This window comes from Canis aureus, chromosome 23 (assembly GCF_053574225.1).
Source record: "Canis aureus isolate CA01 chromosome 23, VMU_Caureus_v.1.0, whole genome shotgun sequence".
NCBI classification, from domain to species: domain Eukaryota; kingdom Metazoa; phylum Chordata; class Mammalia; order Carnivora; family Canidae; genus Canis; species Canis aureus.
The window spans coordinates 36,598,839-36,617,614 of record NC_135633.1 but is presented as its reverse complement, the minus strand read 5'-3'; the positions used below and the strand labels follow the sequence as shown (position 1 = coordinate 36,617,614).

Below are 18,776 nucleotides of genomic sequence, written 5' to 3'. Positions count from 1 at the left end.
CACTAATTTTTAATCTAGGATCCATCATATATGTGTTTTTTCTTTCACTTTTCCTGTACTTCCTGTAAGAAATGGTATCTGGTCTCTTTATTCCATTTAAATCTATATTTATTAATTACATGTAAGCATTTCACTGCTTCATTGCACTGTTCAGTTTAGTTGGGCTCACAGATTGACAAATTGAAAACACCTAATATAAAATACTTTTTTGTATGTCTTCTTTTACCTTACTTGTATTATCTATGAATTCCATTTTAGATGGAGAAAGGAGGGTCTTACAAAACAATTATTATAAAGTAGAAAGATGGAGTTTAATAGAATTGAGAATCTGGCCTGTCCCTTTTTAGAAAAAAATTGCCAACCTCTGCATTAGACCATCAGTCTGCCATTTCCTTCTGTTGGAATGTCCCATTCTGCCTAACAGAGTCTATCTATTTCTTAAAGACCTTTTCAAGCACATCCTCCTCATTAATCCTATCCAGACCATCAAAACTCACAAAACCTCTACTCAACATGGTGTCCTGAACAATTAACATATTACCTTGCATTGTGGTTAGTTTCCTTCTCAGGGTGCTGATGAGAGTGAGAGATTTCTTATATGCCCAAACTTAGGGTCTAAGTCACAGTGCTAGTTTTCTGATTACCTTTATGAAAATACTTGTATTATCATTACTAAGTTATATATTTGGATCCAGACTTTCCAATTGTATTCCTGGCTATGGAGAGGAGAGACTATATCACCCACATTTTTATGTCTAGGTGGTTACTGGACACAATTTACCTACACATTGTATCGGAGCTATATGTACTTATCTATATGCTCCACTAAGCTGAATGCCAGTAGAGCACAACCAATTTCCCATATATCCCCAGTACCCAACATGTAGCAATAGTTCTTGGTTCTGAATGAATATTAGTACAAGGCCTTGTGTATAAAGTACTTAATTAGTTTTAAATTTGTTTTACAGTTATTATTATTACTAATTATGAAAGTGCCTTAAGAACTTTTACCCTTAAAGTAGTTCTATTTACTGATTGTACTAAAAAGTTAACATGTGCTTATTGTTTTATTTTTGTTTGACTTAGATTCTTACTCTATTGTGGTGCTTTAAAATATTAGAATCACTGACAGAAATTAGGTTCTGCATTCAAGTGGGTCATGGTGTTCAATGATGAAAGATAGAATACTGTACTTTGAGAGTACATCCAGGAAAAAAAAATTGATTTTGCACAGTTTCTTTGTCCACTTCAGGAGCCACTTGTTCTCTAAAAGGTTGAAATAATGTCATGAAATATTATTTTATAATTAGTTTCTGTACAATCTATTGTAGACTGCCTGACCTTTTTTCTCCATCATTTTCATCATTATATTTATAAGTGCTCAGAGTACAGTAGTTGGCACTACCACATTAAAAATCCATAATTGAAAAAATATCCATAATTGAAGACCTTTGTACTTTATTTTGATAGGATGTACTATTTAGCTAGTGATCAACAGGATTATTATAGTTTTTCAATATTACTGTTTTGTTCAAAAAATTGATTAACTTTAAAACTATGTAAATAATTCCTAGATTTTTATAATATTTTAGAATGATTAGTAGATATATCTGCTTCTGACAGACTGGAAAGACAATTGTATAGAATACTTTTCATTCTATCTTCATACTGTTCATTCATTTTTCTGATCTAATTTATTCTCCATCACACATAGTACTGCACTTACCTGCACTGTTTTAAGGTTCTTTTTTTAAGGCTTTAAATTTTTTTAGAACAATTTTAGGTTCACATCATGATTAGAAGGAAGATGAAATATTTTTTATTCTCCATTTTCAGTTTAACTTTTTAATAAAAATTAAAACTAAGTAGATAATTAGTTTAAGGGTGAACATTTATATTACTTAAAAATAATTTTATTATATAGTTTTGATGTAAAAATAACACATTTCTGGTAAAAAATATTATAAGCTAAATATATGTTTGCAAAATTTAAAACAGCTGTAGTTCCACCTAGAGGTAACTACAGTTAATTATTTGATACCTTCTAGTGTTTTTAATTGTTTCAGTATATGAATCTTGAGGAAAAATATGTAATATTTGTATTAACACATGCTCACCTAAATATATTGTCTGTTTGCGCCTGTGAGAATTTAACAACATAAAACCATATTGCTTTTTAAAACTAACAATATATTATGAACATTTTTTCTAAGTCAGTGAACTATTTTTCTTGCTGACATAATTTTATGACTGCAAAATACTCCTGTTTCTACCAAAATTCAACTTGTTGGAGTTTAGGTTATCTTTTTTTTTATTATAAGTAATACAAACAATACTGAAGTTAAGCATTGGTGTACATGGACTTTTGGTCACATTTCTCATAAGGATATATTTTCAGGAAAGGAATCCCCAAGACAATTATGTAATTTTTTAAAGGCTCATAGTATTTATCTAGCCATTCAGTCAATTATTATTCAGTAATTAATGATTGAATAGTTCCCATATGCCAAAACATTGTAGATAATCAATGAGGATATAAAGGAGAACAAAAGAAACTGACTTCTGACCCATACAGCTTAGAGTTGATTGCCAAATTGCTTCTAAGACTTTACAAATTTACAGTCCTCCCATTTCAGGAGTGTATGAACATGTCTTTCCTCCTGTACTCTTGATGGTTTTTGCCTTTGTAAAAAAAAGTTCATGAATTCAGTAAGCTAAAAAATTGCATGCCATTGCTATTTCAATTTGTTTTTATTTATTAATGAAGATGAGTTACATTTAATGTGATTGCAGCTAGTTGTGATACTGTTATGGCATCATCTATAATACCTAGCATAATTATAATATCCAATTGGCAATTTAATACATGTTTTTTTTGTTGATTAACTGGATGGCAGGATGGAAAGAAGGAAGGAAGGAAGGAAGGAAGGAAGGAAGGAAGGAAGGAAGGAAGGAAGGAAGGAAGGAAGGAAGGAGGGAGGGAAGGAAGGAAGGAAAGTATACAAATAGGTGAGTAGTTTCTGCTTAAAAGTCCTGGTGAGAGAAATTTCTGCCTATCCCAAATATAGCAGAGTAGTTCTTTAAACATCTTTGTGAGTGATCTATGCCCGTCTCTCCTGTCACTGTAACTCCATTCCTTAAGTTTGTTCTCTGGAAAGGAAAGAGCTGAATGCTCTTCTTTTCACACTGACATAGGTGAGCAAGATAGAACTGAGTGACAGATGAAAAGGTAATTAGTACAACAGGCAGACGTAGACAGGCTATCTGTGTCGATAGGCAGTTTGCTGAAGAGTACAATGTGGGCACTAACTTGACAGTCAGGGAACCTGAAGCGGAAAAATCATCTAACAGATGAGATGGGAAAGGGAAATATTCTGGAAATATCCTGGCTCTTTTATAGTATGCTTATGTATGGATAAGAGTTTTATGAAATTGGCATGTAGACATATTCAAGGATGATTTGGGGTCCACATGTCTTAAAATGCAGGCAGGTTATCCCTAAACATCAAAACTATATCTGAAAATGGTTATATTAAATGCTATCCCATAAAAACATACTATTACAGTGCTGGTATCAGTATTTAGAATTAAATTTATATATACGATAATTGTATGGACTCCTCTTATCAAGGCTGGGCACTTTGGCTGTCCTAAACAAAATGTGAATCCAATCTATCAATGATGTGAGAGTGACTGTTTTTTTTTACTATAGGAGAGAACACCACAGCAAAGGTCCAAATAGAAAGGTGGCAGTTAAATAGGTTGAAGACTGTAAGTAGATTAAGGACAGAAACTGTTTTGAGTTTATTAAAGAGCCCAGCATAGTTGGTAGTTCCTTGTAGACTTCTAATTGTTAGTTTTCCAATAATTAGGTCAAAAAGGGTGGATAATGGTTGATATTATGATCCCCAGCCTTTTTCGGGCAGTTCACTCAGAGCCTTCAGCCTGTTTTTTATTTCTTATGCCCTGTTCTGCTCTCAAACATGTTTTAGAATTCAGTCAGTTTACCATGCCAGAAAATCAAGAAGTCATCAACACCTCCAACACCTTTCTACTCCCAGGGTCATCACTAATTAATTGATGAAAGTTAATATACAGTTATATCTCAGAGTGTCTCAAATATTTTCCCTTTTTACAATCTCAACCTCAATCTCAATTCTTGAGTATAGATGTGCATTATCATTAACATAAGCTATTTGCAGTAGCCACTGGTCTCCCAGACGCCTTCCATCCTTTCCAAATGTTTTTGTTGCCAAATATATCTTAACACTCAGTTCTATTCATATCATTCACTGATTTAAATGACTTAGCAAATCCAAATCATTTAAAGTAGTGCTTCACTTTAAGCGTATTCTCACATGGGCAGCCTGGGTGTCTCAGTGGTTTAGCGCCACCTTCAGCCCAGGGGTGTGATCCTGGAGACCTGGAATTGAGTCCCACGGTGGGTTCCTTCCATGAAGCCTGCTTCTCCCTCTGCCTGTGTCTCTGCCTCTCTCATGAATAAGTAAATAAAATCTTAAAAAAAAAAAAAAAAGGTACTCTGACATCTAGAGAAGGCAAGTATGTCTAGAAATATTAATGGATGGTCTATGTTGGATATTAAATAGTTGTTCATTTTGTATTATAGGATTTTGTAAAGCCCTTGGGGTTTTACATCTCTCCAAGGCAGGTAAAGTATGTGCCACATTGCCTAAATGTATGTAATGAAATATTTACCAGTAGTTCATGAAACATAAGCTTCCAAACACTAGTTTACAAAATAAAACTTGACTTTCCTAGCAGAGTATTCAAGATTGTCTTCATTTTGGCCTCTATCTGCTCTCCAACTCCATCTCCAGCCACTCCTATTTTATATGGTAACAACCAACCACTTGTTACCTGATTGCCTGAAGTCACAATACAGTCTCCCGCCAAATATTTTTTTTCATTCTCCCCCTTCCTTTATTATGACTCTCCCTGTTCCTGTGTTTGATAACATCACATTCATCTTTCAAGGATCATCTCAAATGTTATCTTCTTTAAAACTTACTTTTCTCTACTCTCACAGAATATTGTACATCATCTACTTTTCACTTAGCATTGTGATTGCTTACATGTCTGCTTCATCTACCATATTAGAAGCTCTGAGAGAACACAAACTATGCCTTATTTATTTCTATATCTTTAGTGCAGGAATAGAGCTTGACATATTTTATAGGTAAATGAAAGAATGGTATCTTTAAAAATTGGTAGGGAGGGAATCATGTGCTAGGTGAAGCATGCTAATGAGGTACTTCTTTAGGTAATACTGTGATTGGGTCTCTGGATCCAATATTTTATCTTTTTGAAAGACCAGCTAAGTAAGTATCCAGTATCTGACAGGTATTCAGAAGGAACTGGGACCATGAAACTCAGACTGGCTTAAAGGTACATGATATCAAAAAGATTACTTTTACATAAAGTAATTTATTTCAGTGAAAAATATAATTATCAGAAGAATTGAAATACCTATGTATGCAAAATTTGTTTATTCATTCACAAGGATTTATTATCTATTGTATGCCAAATCCTATTCTAGAAATTTGAAAATATAGCAATAAATATAATAGGCAAGATTTAGTTGAGAAACATCTAAATTAACAAACAAATAAATAAGATTACTTCAGATAGTGACATATAACTGAAAAATAAACTAGGGAAGTGTGGTATGGAGGATAGGTTGATGGAGAGAATGCTTCTTTGGATAAGACACTAAAGTAAGGGAAGGCCTTAATGAAGAGGAGACCATTGAATTAATATTTCAAGGATAAAAGATGAAAAGGAGATAGTCTTATAACAATCTTCAGGTGGTGGTTACAAATAAAAGAAGAGCACGTTCAAGGACTCTAGGGTAGCAAAAAAGTTTGATATGTTTCTGCAACAAAAGGTTAATATGGAAAAGAGAGCATACATGGAAGAAGGGCTGGAATGGAGATTGGAGAGGTCGATAAGTCCAGGTCATGTAGACTTTGGAGACTATGGGAGGGAGTCTGAATTTTATCCAAAATTCAACAAGAAGCCATTGGACAAGACGTGACCTCAATGTACATAGTTAGAATGAGCTGTGGGGAAGTAATAACGGCAAGGGGAACCTATTTAGAATGTCCTGTATCCAATATGTACTTCCAAGAGAGGGATAATGATGGCTGGACCCAGATATCAGCAATGGTGATGGAGATCCATTGTATGGATTGAGGCTATCTTCTGGATATAGAACAATATTAGATAGTGTGAGTTTCTTTGAGGCAAAATAGGATGAAATTAAACAGATAAGGAAAATGAAAGAAGTGAAAGATCATTTCCAGCTATTGGATCTCTCTCTCCTTGGAGTCAAAACATATTCAGAATTTGTTAATTATTTGAACTCAGATGTCACACTCCTTCCCACCTAGTGTGTTCCTAATTGGTAGACAATGCTTACTTCTCTGAGTTCCATTTTTCTTTGCTTCCCTTCTCAATCCCTAACATATTTTCCAAACTTCAGATTTTTCTTTAGGGAAGATAATATTTTCAGCTATCCTGTTGGCCTGAGTGTTCTTGCATTTCTTTAAGACTATCTCAAATGAGTGAGCTTTGCTCTTATGAAGGCAAGTATAATTTACTTCACTTTTAAGTTGGATATTGAGAGGGTATCCTAATAAAGTCCCCGTAATCCTGAGCATAAAGCAGTGGATCGTGGCCCATCATATATGTGATGTTGACCTTCCCTTTCCTCTTCAGTTCCCACATTGACCCCTTCCTCTACAACTTTCATGAGAAATATTTGTAATATCGTGATTAAATACATTGGATGACTGATAATCTTTATCTCTGAAAGTTACCAGATGAAGAGAGTTTGGAGGGAATGCTAAAGAAATAATCACTTGACTTTATTGAAAATTATAATAATAATTATTATCATTATAAATATTATTATTTAGAGCATATGGTTCAAACATATGGTTTCTCCTCTCTCTCTCCATCCATTTCTTTTCAATTGAACTGCGAAATCTTGAGTTTATCCCTGGGACACCATTCATTAAGTTCATTAGAAATTACCCCAAATATGAAGGATAAATGATATAGGAAATTGGGTCTATTTACAATGGAATCTAGTCTCAGTTTCTTAAGATTAAGCTTTAAGTAACAAAATAGTATCACAGGCATATGTCCATTGTTCTTTCTGAATTTTTTTAAGAGTTGATACTGGTTATTTTGCTAATTAAATTCCAAGGGGATTTTTGGAAAATAAATAAATGTTTTTCTAAGAGTTATTCTTCCTTTAAACTGCAATTTGATATTAAGACAGTAATGAGTAAGTTGTATTTTTTAGGAATAAACTAGCCACTGGGAAGAGATATTCCCTTGTACATTCCACACCAATTGACTGAATTGATGTCAAAATTGATAAATCATATTTTGTAGAATCTGAAAGTGTCTTCTTATCATGTGTTGCCTGTGGCTAACATGGCAGCAGTTTGGTATAATGTCCATTATCCCATTTCTAAAATTATGGTATTGTCGACTCCACTGTAGCATTGGCCTTGACAGAATGCATAAATAGTCTCCTGAGGAGCTCCTTGTTTCAAGTCAGTATGTAACTGTATATTGCAAGGGTCATGGTTTAATTCCTGCATCAGCAGAAATATTATAGTGCCAGGCTGTTAAGTGATCTATCTCTTTCAGCTTGGACTCATGCTTGAATTTCACAACTCAGAGGAGAGTGAGTGAGTATGCTCCAGTGGAATGATGAAGAACTGGAAATCAGGAAATTTAGCTGGGCTGACTGGACTCTGAATCACCCAAGCCAAATCTCAGAATCTTAGTGCATGTCAAGTGGACGAAGCTAGACTAGATGAAACATTGTTAATATGTTTCACTGTGTCGACCCTGATTGACTCATGATGGCTGAATGGACAGTGATGCTAAGAAAGATGGCAAGGCTACATCTGTACCCCTCAGAGAAGAGCAGAGTGAAAATGAACACAGTTAGCCATGAATAAGGAAAAAAGTGGCAGCGCAGATCTCTAGTTTCTTTTACAGCCCTGGCACTCAATGATCCTGTTTACTTTAATATGAATGGTGTAATTTTGATAAATTATAATGATAGCTATACTTTATGAAGCATTTCTTATATACTATCTTAATTTAATATAACCTTCAAAATAGGATGGGAATGTAAGTCATCTCCCCATTTTATAGATGAACAAATAGACTTTAGAAGGAAAATAAGTTGCCCTATTATTATGCATCACTAACAAGAACCAGATTTATGTTCGGAGCTCAGGTCTGAGCCCAAAGGGGCACTCCTTTCATCATGTTGTACTAATTTATATGTTAGCCTGCATTTGCTGGTGTTGACTTGATTTATGAGAAGCTGATAAGCATTAAGAGATCAGAAACTAAACTTATTTGGGTCACAATAGAGCTCAAAAAGTAATGATTATGGATGAGACTTCTGCAAATGTAATAGGTTTGGGACGAAGTAGCAAAAATACAGCTTTAAAAATAATTTACTTACCGCTCTTTTGGAGATTCTATTTAAATATTCTTTTATTTATTTTATTAAGCCATCATAATTCTGTAATAGGATAAATGTCTCAAAAACTGGAATGGGAAAAGCTTTCTAACCTCTTTTGAAATGTGGAAGGACTATTTATGATTTAAGGAGAACTCCCTCTCCCCATCTTAGGGTCCATTGCTGCAGTTGTTCCACTCAAGGGACAGATCTATCACTTAACTAACACGATGGAGAACTCCCAATAAGTTCTTAATAAATACTTGCTAAAGAAAAGGATATGGTATATAGCATCCTTGAGTTTTATTTCTCATTTCTGTAATAGAGAACAAGGGTTGTTCTTCAAAAAGCTATCTCAATTTACCTTTTTTAATGTATGCATGATAGCTTGAAGATAGAAACCCATACTATTTAGTTAACTCAAAACAGAGTGCCTGTTTAGCAAGATGAACCTGAACCAGAATATGGAGGGTTCTATAGCTATGATTTCCAATCCTGCTCTGTCCACTAGAACGTCCCTCCTATTGGATTATATCAATCCAATCCAACGTCCCTCAAGTTATATCATGAGATGAATCATATCTAAATTATGTTTCCTGTACCCTTTATGACCTAATCTGTTATATTGATACTGTTACATACACATTCATTTTCCGGTAGTGGTAATGGTAATGCAGGAGGCTTGTATGCTCATATTTTTTTTTCCTGCAGAACATCTAGCTATTGGATGATGGGTGAAATTTGGCTTGTCTTTTTAGACAATGGTTTTTAAAATAGGTGTGATTACTTCTGATGAGTTCTAGATTGTCCACATAATCATGTCTTCATTTCAGCAGCAGCTGAGCTTAGGTCCTCTTACTGGAACCCTCATTACAGATATTCCTCAACTGACAATGGGGCTAAGTTCTGATAAACCCATTGTAAATTGAAAATAACATAATTGGAAATGCATTTAATACACCTAATCTACTGAGCATCGTAGCACAGCCTCGCCTACCTTCAACATGCTCAGAACACTTATGTTAGTTAGATGGCAAAACCATCTAATGCAAAGCCCATTTTATAATAAAGTGTTAAATATCTCATGTAATTTGTTGAGTATTGTACTGAAACTGAAGAACAGAATGGTTGTATGACTAACAGAATGGTTATGTGTTGCTTGCTTACCCTTATGATCCCATGGCTGACTGGGAGCTGCGGTTTGCTGCCCCTGCCCAGCAGCACAAGAGAGGACCATCCTGCATATAGTTAACCTAGGAAAAGATCAAAATTCAAAACTCACAGTGTTTATTGAATATGTAGCACTTTCACACTATTGTAAAGTCAAAAAATCGTAAGTCAAACCATCTGAGTTAGGGACTGTCTATATATATGGCTTTTTTTTTCCTCCCTTGACTTATATGATATTTTACTACTACAATTTCAAGTAAGCTATGTTGGCCTTCTGTCTTCAATTTCTTAGATTCTAAGGAATTTAGAGCTCAATATTGGATCAATGACTAAATATACCCACAAAGATCTTACCTGGACTATTGGAAGTCTTTAAATTGGCTTTTTGCTTCCAGTGCACCACAAAATCTATCCACCTCAAGCTGCCAGGATAGTCCAGCACTCCTTCCTCCAACAAAATGCCTTATCATATCTCTCCTACTTCAAATACTTCAATAGTTCCACACAGCTTATAGGATACAGTCCAAATCTCCTAGGGTGATAGAGAAGCCCCCATCACCCACTCAGTAACCAACTTGAAACCTTAAAACCAGTTTCTCCTCCTCTCTCTGTCCTAAGTGTATTATTATCCTGAAGAAGAAAAAGAAAAAAAAAGTCACATTTTGAATACACTATGCACTTTCTTATTTCTAAACTCTCACTCTCTATCAAATCTGAGGAGCTCAATAAATAGCATCTTTTTTTTCATCTTAAAAGTAAAACCAGATAAGATAGAGGTGCCAGATTCTGATAGAGATTTTTTTTTAAAATCAGATTTATTACTGATGAGAACTACAGTGGAGGAAATGGCTATGGTAGGCCGTCAGATGAGCTTGCCAAGATCTTTTGAACTAGATTTACTCCCTACTCCAAACTATTAGCTTCTCCTATAGAGGCACAGCCTGCCTCGCTAAGCTGATCTTACAGTGAGAAGAGATTGCAAAGCTCAGGCTGGATGGATGGCTCCCAAGAAGGAAGAATAAGCTGAGCATGCCCAGTTTCTTTCTTTGAACTTATTCAGCATAAAATTTCCTTCTTCTGGGAATGGACTAAGAGACCCAGAGCTTTTCATTTGGAGAAGTCTTCTCCACTCTAAACCATAGGAGTGAAGAATAATCTGCCTTGTGTGCTTTTCTTCTGAGCCTGGGAAATCCTTTCTTTCTTGTTTTTCTGCAGAATTCTGGCCACCCTGCACATCCAGCCACAATGGCATTTCGTTTTATCTGTAATTTTTCTTAGGTCTACTTAGTCCCTATCCTTCCCTAGAGCCCCAACTACTTTGTTGTTGTTTTCTATTACATTTTGTATCCATTCCATCATAGTATATGATGTAAGTTTCATAAAATAATTAGCTAGTCTGTGAAATCCTCAAGGGCAGGAGCTAGTCTATGAAATCCTCAAGGGCAGGAGCAGTATTGTGCTTTATCAATACTAAGAATTAGTTTAGAACCTTATAGATGCTTAATAAACAGATTAGATGTTTTCAAAAATAATTAAGGAAAAGGAAATTGGGGTGCTTTGGTGGGTCAGTTGATTAAGTGTCACACTCTTGATTATGACTCAGGTCGTGATCTCAGGGTTGTGAGATCAAGCCCTGTATCAGGCTCTGCACTGGGTGCTCCTTCCCCCCACCCCCCATAAAAAAAAAGAAGAAAGAAAGAAAGAAAGAAAGAAAGAAAGAAAGAAAGAAAGAAAGAAAGAAGAAAGAAAGAAAGAAAGAAAGAAAGAAAGAAGAAAGAAAGAAAGAAAGAAAGAAAGAAAGAAAGAAGAAAGAAAGAAAGAAAGAAAGAAAGAAAGAAAGAAAGAAAGAAAGAAAATAAAAAGGCAACTAAGTGAAGATAACTTACTTCAGTGACTGTCTCCTAGGTGCTAAGAACTAGGTTATAAATGTAGCCATATCAATTCCTCTAATTTGCACAATGACCCTGAAATACTAAAGACATTACTCCCATTTTACAGATGAAGGGAAGGGTTCATGGAAGTTTGCCTAACTATCTGTGGAGCCAATGTTTAAACCCAAGTTGGCTTATTCTTAGATGGACCCTTGTATCCCCCAGATCTTTGGATCATCTCTAGATTATTTTTTAGAATATAAATCAAATGGAGATAAAAGTCATTGCTTGAGAAGAAACTTGACATTTAAATGTTTTTTAGCTTTGTTTAATAAGTTTTTAGATAGATAAGGGGGAGTATAAGTTTAGAGGTTAGCATTTTAACACTGACATTTTACTGTTTTCAGTGATGGGACTATATGTGCCATATCATTTAGGATGGATAATGTAAGTCATACCATGCATGAATGAGTAGCCAAGAAGTTAGACTTTAGGTTTGCTGTCAGTCCAGATATTCAAAGATTTGTGTCTAGTCTAGTTGGGCAATATTCATTTGTTTTCCTGACTTCACTCATCCTGCATTATCTTGACCATAATTTTCACCTCATGTCTGATTGGATTTATTCTTTAATTTCATATATTTTAGCTCACCCAGCTGACTTCCAGTGATTTTAGTCAATGTTTAGTTGTATACGATAAAGTCTACCTAATCTTCAAAGTACAAAGAATAAATTATAAAGAATTACAGTATTTTCTTGACATATCTACTGAGTTGGTTACTAACAAACTTTTTAAAATGATGAAACAGTAATAACTGATGTATATTGAATTTTTAGTACCTAAGTATCTGCTTCTCAGAAAGACAAAGTAAAGGCAGAAAGCAGAGAATGTCAACAAAATCTAAAAGATCCTTTCAGGAAAACAAATTCTGTAAAAAAATATTAGTTCAATCTTCTATGTCTTCTTTTCCTGAGAGGCAAAAATGTAGAAAGAATTCTGCCAAGAAGGGAGGGTAGAATCCATTAGGAAGATTGCCCCTTTGCTCAGTGAAGGCCATGATCTGAGTTGACATCTAATTGTATTTGCTTATTTCAGAGCTGCAGATATTCCGTCTTTAGTGAGGACTGCTTTGGAACAGGTTAGAAGCTGCAGCACTGAGTATGATCAGAATGAGTTGGCTTTAAAAAAAAAAATGAGTTGGCTTAGTTACTGAGAGTGGTCTTGCTGATGCTGGCTAATTAAAAGTAGGAAGCCACCTTATAAAATCCATTGCTGTATTATGGATTCAGTTACTACTCCCTCTAGCAAAGAGTACCTTGAAAAGGACTTTCTTACTTTTATCACCACACAGTCCCCTAAAATACTTAAAACACTGAAGCAAAAGGGAGAAATGGTAAATGCAACCTGCTTATAATCCTACAATTTGCATTTAGGCTCTCAGAACTATTCCCCATTCCTTTCTCATGATCCAGGTGAGACCATCATATGCAGATGGATTATGTCCCATATTTATCTAGGGTCCTCTCCTCCCTTCTCCTCTGGGCATCAGGAGGTTCAAGAGTAACATTAAAATATTGATTATAAGCCTGGATCTTGGGGTAAAGGCTCACCTATTTAGAAGAATAACTTGCTTCTGGTTCTCTCTCTCTCTGGACCTATAAAGTTTCCTCTTACTTATATTAAGAGAGTGAGTCATATCACACACACACACACACACACACACACACACCACAGCTGGGATGTAGAGACCATTTTTCTCTCTCTGTAGCACAAAAGATTTAGATCACAATTGCTTATTTGATCCCCTACTGTTGGTGCTCTAATGGGGTTTTTCTGCATTGAAAAACATAGGTCAGTAAAGGCCAGATTTGGTTGATTCTTGTAATTTTCCCTAATTCTCTCACAATAGCTTAGGCCAATATTAATTCCAAGTTTGTGGCTTTACTGTAGAAGTAGTGTTACCTAATAACTGTGCTTTTGTCTCCCATTTTTGAAAGAGAGACTCTTTTGTTCCATTTGAAAGAATTTAAAAATGAGGAGCCTAAGGATTAACTTTTTAATTAGATATAATGAATAGAACCTTTTCATCACAGCAGTTTTCTTTTCATTATAAAAGGAAAATTGACAGTTTTTGTTCATTTAGTGTTCATTGAAATGGTTTTTAAAGGAAATTATTGCTGAGTAAAGGGATATCAAAAAGCATATGCCTTTTTACATTTTTATGGGGAGAGACTGCTGATGTAGAGGAATTATAAAGCCCACAAAACATTATATTTCTGTGCCTGGGTAATGCAATATTTAGTCTTAGTGCATTATAAAAGCTTCACCCCAGTATAAGTGTTTGTGATCCCTATGTTAACTGACCTTTGATCACATCAACACACTCCAGTGAAATCAAATTTGCAAGGTTTATTTTGGTGGAATCTGTTATTTGTGCTTGTGGCCAGCCTTTCAACTTTGGAGTAGTTTACATGTCACTCTCTTGACTTCATAGTGTAATTTCAAATGATTTAGTTTGTTTAATTTGCGGTTTTGCTATTCATACATTAATAGTCTATGTGCAACTTCATTTTGGGGTGAATAGGCCTGGACTTCATGGGGATAAATGCTTTTGATGACTCTGAGACTGGGATTTGGCTTTTGTTCTAACCCAGAAACACCTGGCTTTTGAAAATAAATCCTAGCTGAGCTCCTGCATCTGTAGTACTTACCTCCCAGTCATTTAAGAAATAACTGTAAATTTTCTTTGAATAATACTTTATCCTCATAGCTCTTTATTGCCTAAAGTGCCAAACAGAAATTTATCCCCCTTACCTCACAGACCTTCTATACTTTCTCCTTCCTGATAACATTAATAATACTAATGATAATAATATTTATAGTAAATTTACATTTGGTATTATTCACTTAGCATTCTTATGTGTGAAGAAATGTTAAATAATCCATTCAATCCTCACAATATGCCTAGAAGTTTGAAAACATTATTATTAATTATTATTATTCACAATTTACACAGAAGAAGGCTGAGACTTGATAAGGTTAACTAAATTACCCAAATTCACACAGTAAATAATTAATGGAGCAGATACGCAGACCCATTAATCTTCCCCCAGCAAGATTTTTAATTAATTGTTGTTCCCCTGCCTACCGGCTTTACTAGAATCAAGGACTCTCTCCCCTTTTCATTCTGTCTATCTATCTACCTTTAAATCAAACTCCATTCATTTTGCTTTTTCACTAGTGCTTGCTTGTTGCCTGCCCTAGTAATCTGGGCTCACCTCTCCCTGGCTCTCTCACCTGATCTCAGTCTTCACACCATACAAGTTGGAAACCTCAAAGTCATCAGTAATGTCATCCTCTCCTTCCAAGTGAAATAGACCAATAAGATATCTGTGTGTGAAAGAGGAGGGGAGAAGGAGAGGGAGGGATGGAGGGAAGGAGGAAGAGAGTGAGGGAGGGAAGGAGGAGGGAACAGGGAAAAGTAGCAAGAGAGATAGAGTCTTATTCAAACACTGACTAAGATATGTGGTTGCTATCCAGGAGAGACATACTGATTAGGAGGAAGGAAAAGGGAAGACAGACTCTCAGGGAGCTTCATTTTAGGGTTATTTTGATATCTTAAGTTGAGACAAGAAGTGACTCTGTGAAAATTTTATGATGTTAACTGCGCAAAAGATTATTCCTAAGGAGACCAGCACTTTAGCCCTGGTCCTGCCATGCATAATCCTTGGCACATTCCAATGGGTCTGGGTCTCAGTTTCCTGTTTATGAAATAGATAAAAGGATCCTAGCCTCATAGAATTTTTTTTTTTTAAGAATCAAATGAGATACTTATGCAATGATGAAAATGCAGTATTCTCGAGGTGCTTATGAACTAGTGAGATGAGAAACATAGGACATATGGATAGAACTTTGTGTTACATAGAAATAGAAACAGGTATATTTAAAGAAAGATAATAGTCAATGATCGTTTATTGGGCATTTATTTTATGCTGGTCACATGAACTGACTTATTCAATCCTCACGACAACCATATAATATACATGTCATTATCCAACCTATTTTTTAAAAGATTTTATTTATTTATTCATAGAGACACAGCTAGAGAGAGAGAGGCAGAGACACAGGCAGAGGGAGAAGCAGGCACCATGCAGGGAGCCTGATGTGGGACTCGATCCCCGGTCTCCAGGACCACACCCTGGGCTGCAGGCGGCGCTAAACCGCTGAGACACCTGGGCTGCCCTATCCAACCTATTTTATAGATAAAGGAAACTGAATCCCAGGGAGTAGAGAAACGTGATCAAGGTCATATAATTAAAAAGCAGTCCAACTAGGATTCTAGCCCAGGAATTCTAACTCCAGATCTTGTACCCTTAACCATGTTCTCTGTTTTGGTATAGAGACAGGAGAGTATAGGCATTGCTTAGAGGAGAAAGTACTTTAACCCCCAGCATTTTGCTGCCAGTAAGGAAATTCTAATATCACAGGGCCCACCAACATAGCTCCTCTCCATGGCTGAGGGACACCTCAGTGTTAGGTTTACCTTTGAACCGTGTGCCCTGCCCTCTCAGCCACTTCATCACTGGTCATTGGAACACTTGGGCATTCAAAAATATTTGTTTGGAAAAAAATTGGGTAACTATGCTGTATGGATCTTGCCTCTCAAATCTTTGGAAAACAGAAATGGCAATAGGCATACTGAAAGTGCCATTAATTTTTTTTTTCTTGTTTCCAGTTGAGATGTTTCTGCTTGGCCATACTTAGGCAGCATGGAAATAAAAGATAACTTTAATCAAGCATCTTTATAGTTCTTTCATGTTCTAGTTAGCAATTCTGCAATGCCTACATTAAAATCAGATTATCTTAACCTGTCATGTGATTACTTCTTTCCAGGCTTTTTACTAGAGTGGACCACAGGGCTACAAATATCATAGAAGCAAATTCACTCAGGGGAGTTACTGATTTTTTTCCATTTTTCATTTCTATTTCAACATGCAAGGTCCTAACCCCCTCCTTCCTGTATTTAATATGTCGTGCATTGTCAAAAGCATCAGAGTACAGCATTATTGGAAGCCTCTGTGAGATCCTGGTCATCTCACCCTTGAAATACAGTTAGGTATATACTACTGTTGCATAGACTGCAAAGACAAAATGCTATGGGAAATTTGGAAGGGAGGAAGGGCAAGCAATCTGAGAAGGTGAAAACATGATAATGGCAATCAAATAATACATGCTGACAAAAAGACCTGAGAGTGCAAAAACCTAAGTTAAAGTCTTCTATCTACCATTTATTCCTGATGTGATCCATGTGCCTATCATTTACTCATTCAGTGTTATCTGTTACCTCAGTTTTGAGACGTGAATGCTAATTGTGGCTATACCCACTCCACGTGATTTTTGCGATAATCAAATCCATTCATCTATTCAACAAATGCCACACATTGTGTATGTATAGGTGATGCAATGATACACAAAAGGACTCTTCTGGTTTTGGGGTAGTCCAATGAGAAGTCCAACAAGGAGTCCAGCAAAAATCTGAAAGTCACAAAAAAGAGGTTTATAAACTAGGTTCCGTGAAAAACTATGACAGGTTGCCCCAATAGGGTCTAGAGCAGTGGTTCTCAAGTAGATAGGATTTTATCCCCCCAGGAGACATTTGGCATGTCTGGAGATCTATTTGGGGATTACAACTGGGGGAAGGGAGAGCAACTGACATCTATGAGTAGAGGACAGAGATGCTGCTAAGCCTCCTACAATGCACAGTGAAACTGAGATTTGAAAGATAAGTGGGAGAGAATTCTGGAGAAGAAGTGGGAGAAGTTTTCAGGCAAAGTAACATTTGCATAGGAACTGACATGAGAATGAGTCTCATCATATCCTACATACTGAAAGCAGGCTGGTGGAGCTGCAGCATTGAGGGGGGAGAAAGGATACAAGATGACAATGGTGATGGGCAAAGTTAATGCCAGTCAGGTCAGGGGTCATGATGAAGTGGATATTGGGGGTTCCTGCGATGGATGCTTATGGCTTAACCAACTGGAGGGAGCTGAGATTTACTGGATAAGCAAATGAAAGAGACACAGATTTGAGGGGGAGGAAAGAGGATAAGAGCTCAGATTTTGAAGGCAGTAAGTCTGAGATGTCTGTGAGATTCTTGGATGGAAATGACCAGCAGCAGTAGAATATGCAATTCAGGAGAGAAATCTGGACCAAGAATATAAATGAAGGAGTCATTATATATATATATATATATATGTATATATATATATATATATATATATATATATATGTATATATATATATATATATATATATATATATTTTTTTTTTTTTTTTTTTTTTTTTTTTACATAAACTTAAGCCCAACATGGGGCTTGAACTCAGTACCTCGAGATCTAGCTGCATGCTCTACCAACTAGCCAGCCAGGCACCCCTGTTGTAGTAGTATTTAAGTGAGTGAATAGATAGAGGATAAAAAGTAAAGGGAAAGTGAATTCCTAGTTGTGAATGTGCTTTGTCAGCAAAATGTTCTCTATAAATATAAGGAATTACCGTCATTATCAATATTAAGTGCAATACTTTTCACATCCATCCATTTGTTTAACAAACCATTGACAATCCTATGACATGCTAGGCTGTGTGCTAGGGCCTGGGGATAAACAAAGGAATAAGAATGACACCTGTCCTCAAAAAGAATCAAGAAAGCAAGCGGGAGACATTAAATTCTTAACACTGTCCTACCAATGAGTTCACGTAGCTTTCCTTCTGTCAGGAGAACCCAGAGGAGAAGAGGTAAGGGCTCTTGAAGGGGAAGAAAATGAGGAAGACAAACTTGATCTTCTTCAGAGTTCTATCCAGGTTAGCCCTGACCTTAACCCTGCCCTGAGGGTTAATGAGCTGTGACCTAGTGTTTGGTAAAACTATGTTCCAAGGAGACCTAGTGTTTTTCCTGCTTCAGTCAGCTTCTTTGGGATCACTTGCTTTCTCTCCCATAAAATACTGGAGTTATGATTCCAAAGACTCAGCCGAGAGTAGGTAACAGCACTCTATTACAAAGACTTGCATCTCTTAAACACTTTTGAAATATGACTAACTGACCAATTGAATTTACAGTGCATTTCTCTACTGTATGAATCTTTATATACTACAGTTCATTTCATGCCCTCTGGAACATTACTGCATACAGTAAAAGTTCGTTTGACCTTTAACCCTGGTACAAT

At 35.9% G+C, this 18,776-nt stretch overlaps 1 protein-coding gene and 1 long non-coding RNA gene across 31 annotated transcripts in view; one reads left to right on the top strand and one right to left on the bottom strand.

Moving 5' to 3' along the window:
- Nucleotides 1-18,776, top strand: part of DLG2 (discs large MAGUK scaffold protein 2) — a 1,979,996-nt gene that overhangs the window by 1,213,016 nt on the left and 748,204 nt on the right. The gene's annotated exons all lie outside the window — the stretch shown is intronic.
- The window catches only part of LOC144294996 (uncharacterized), a 118,457-nt gene that overhangs the window by 13,160 nt on the left and 86,521 nt on the right, over nucleotides 1-18,776 (bottom strand). For 4 of the 5 annotated variants that reach the window (XR_013362337.1, XR_013362339.1, XR_013362340.1 and 1 more), the window contains 3 exons: nucleotides 16,901-17,091; nucleotides 10,040-10,315; nucleotides 9,683-9,768 (listed from right to left, as the gene is read on the bottom strand). This is a non-coding gene — a long non-coding RNA (uncharacterized LOC144294996). The remainder of the gene's footprint in view (nucleotides 1-9,682; nucleotides 9,769-10,039; nucleotides 10,316-16,900; nucleotides 17,092-18,776) is intronic. The other variant, XR_013362341.1, reaches the window with a different exon arrangement.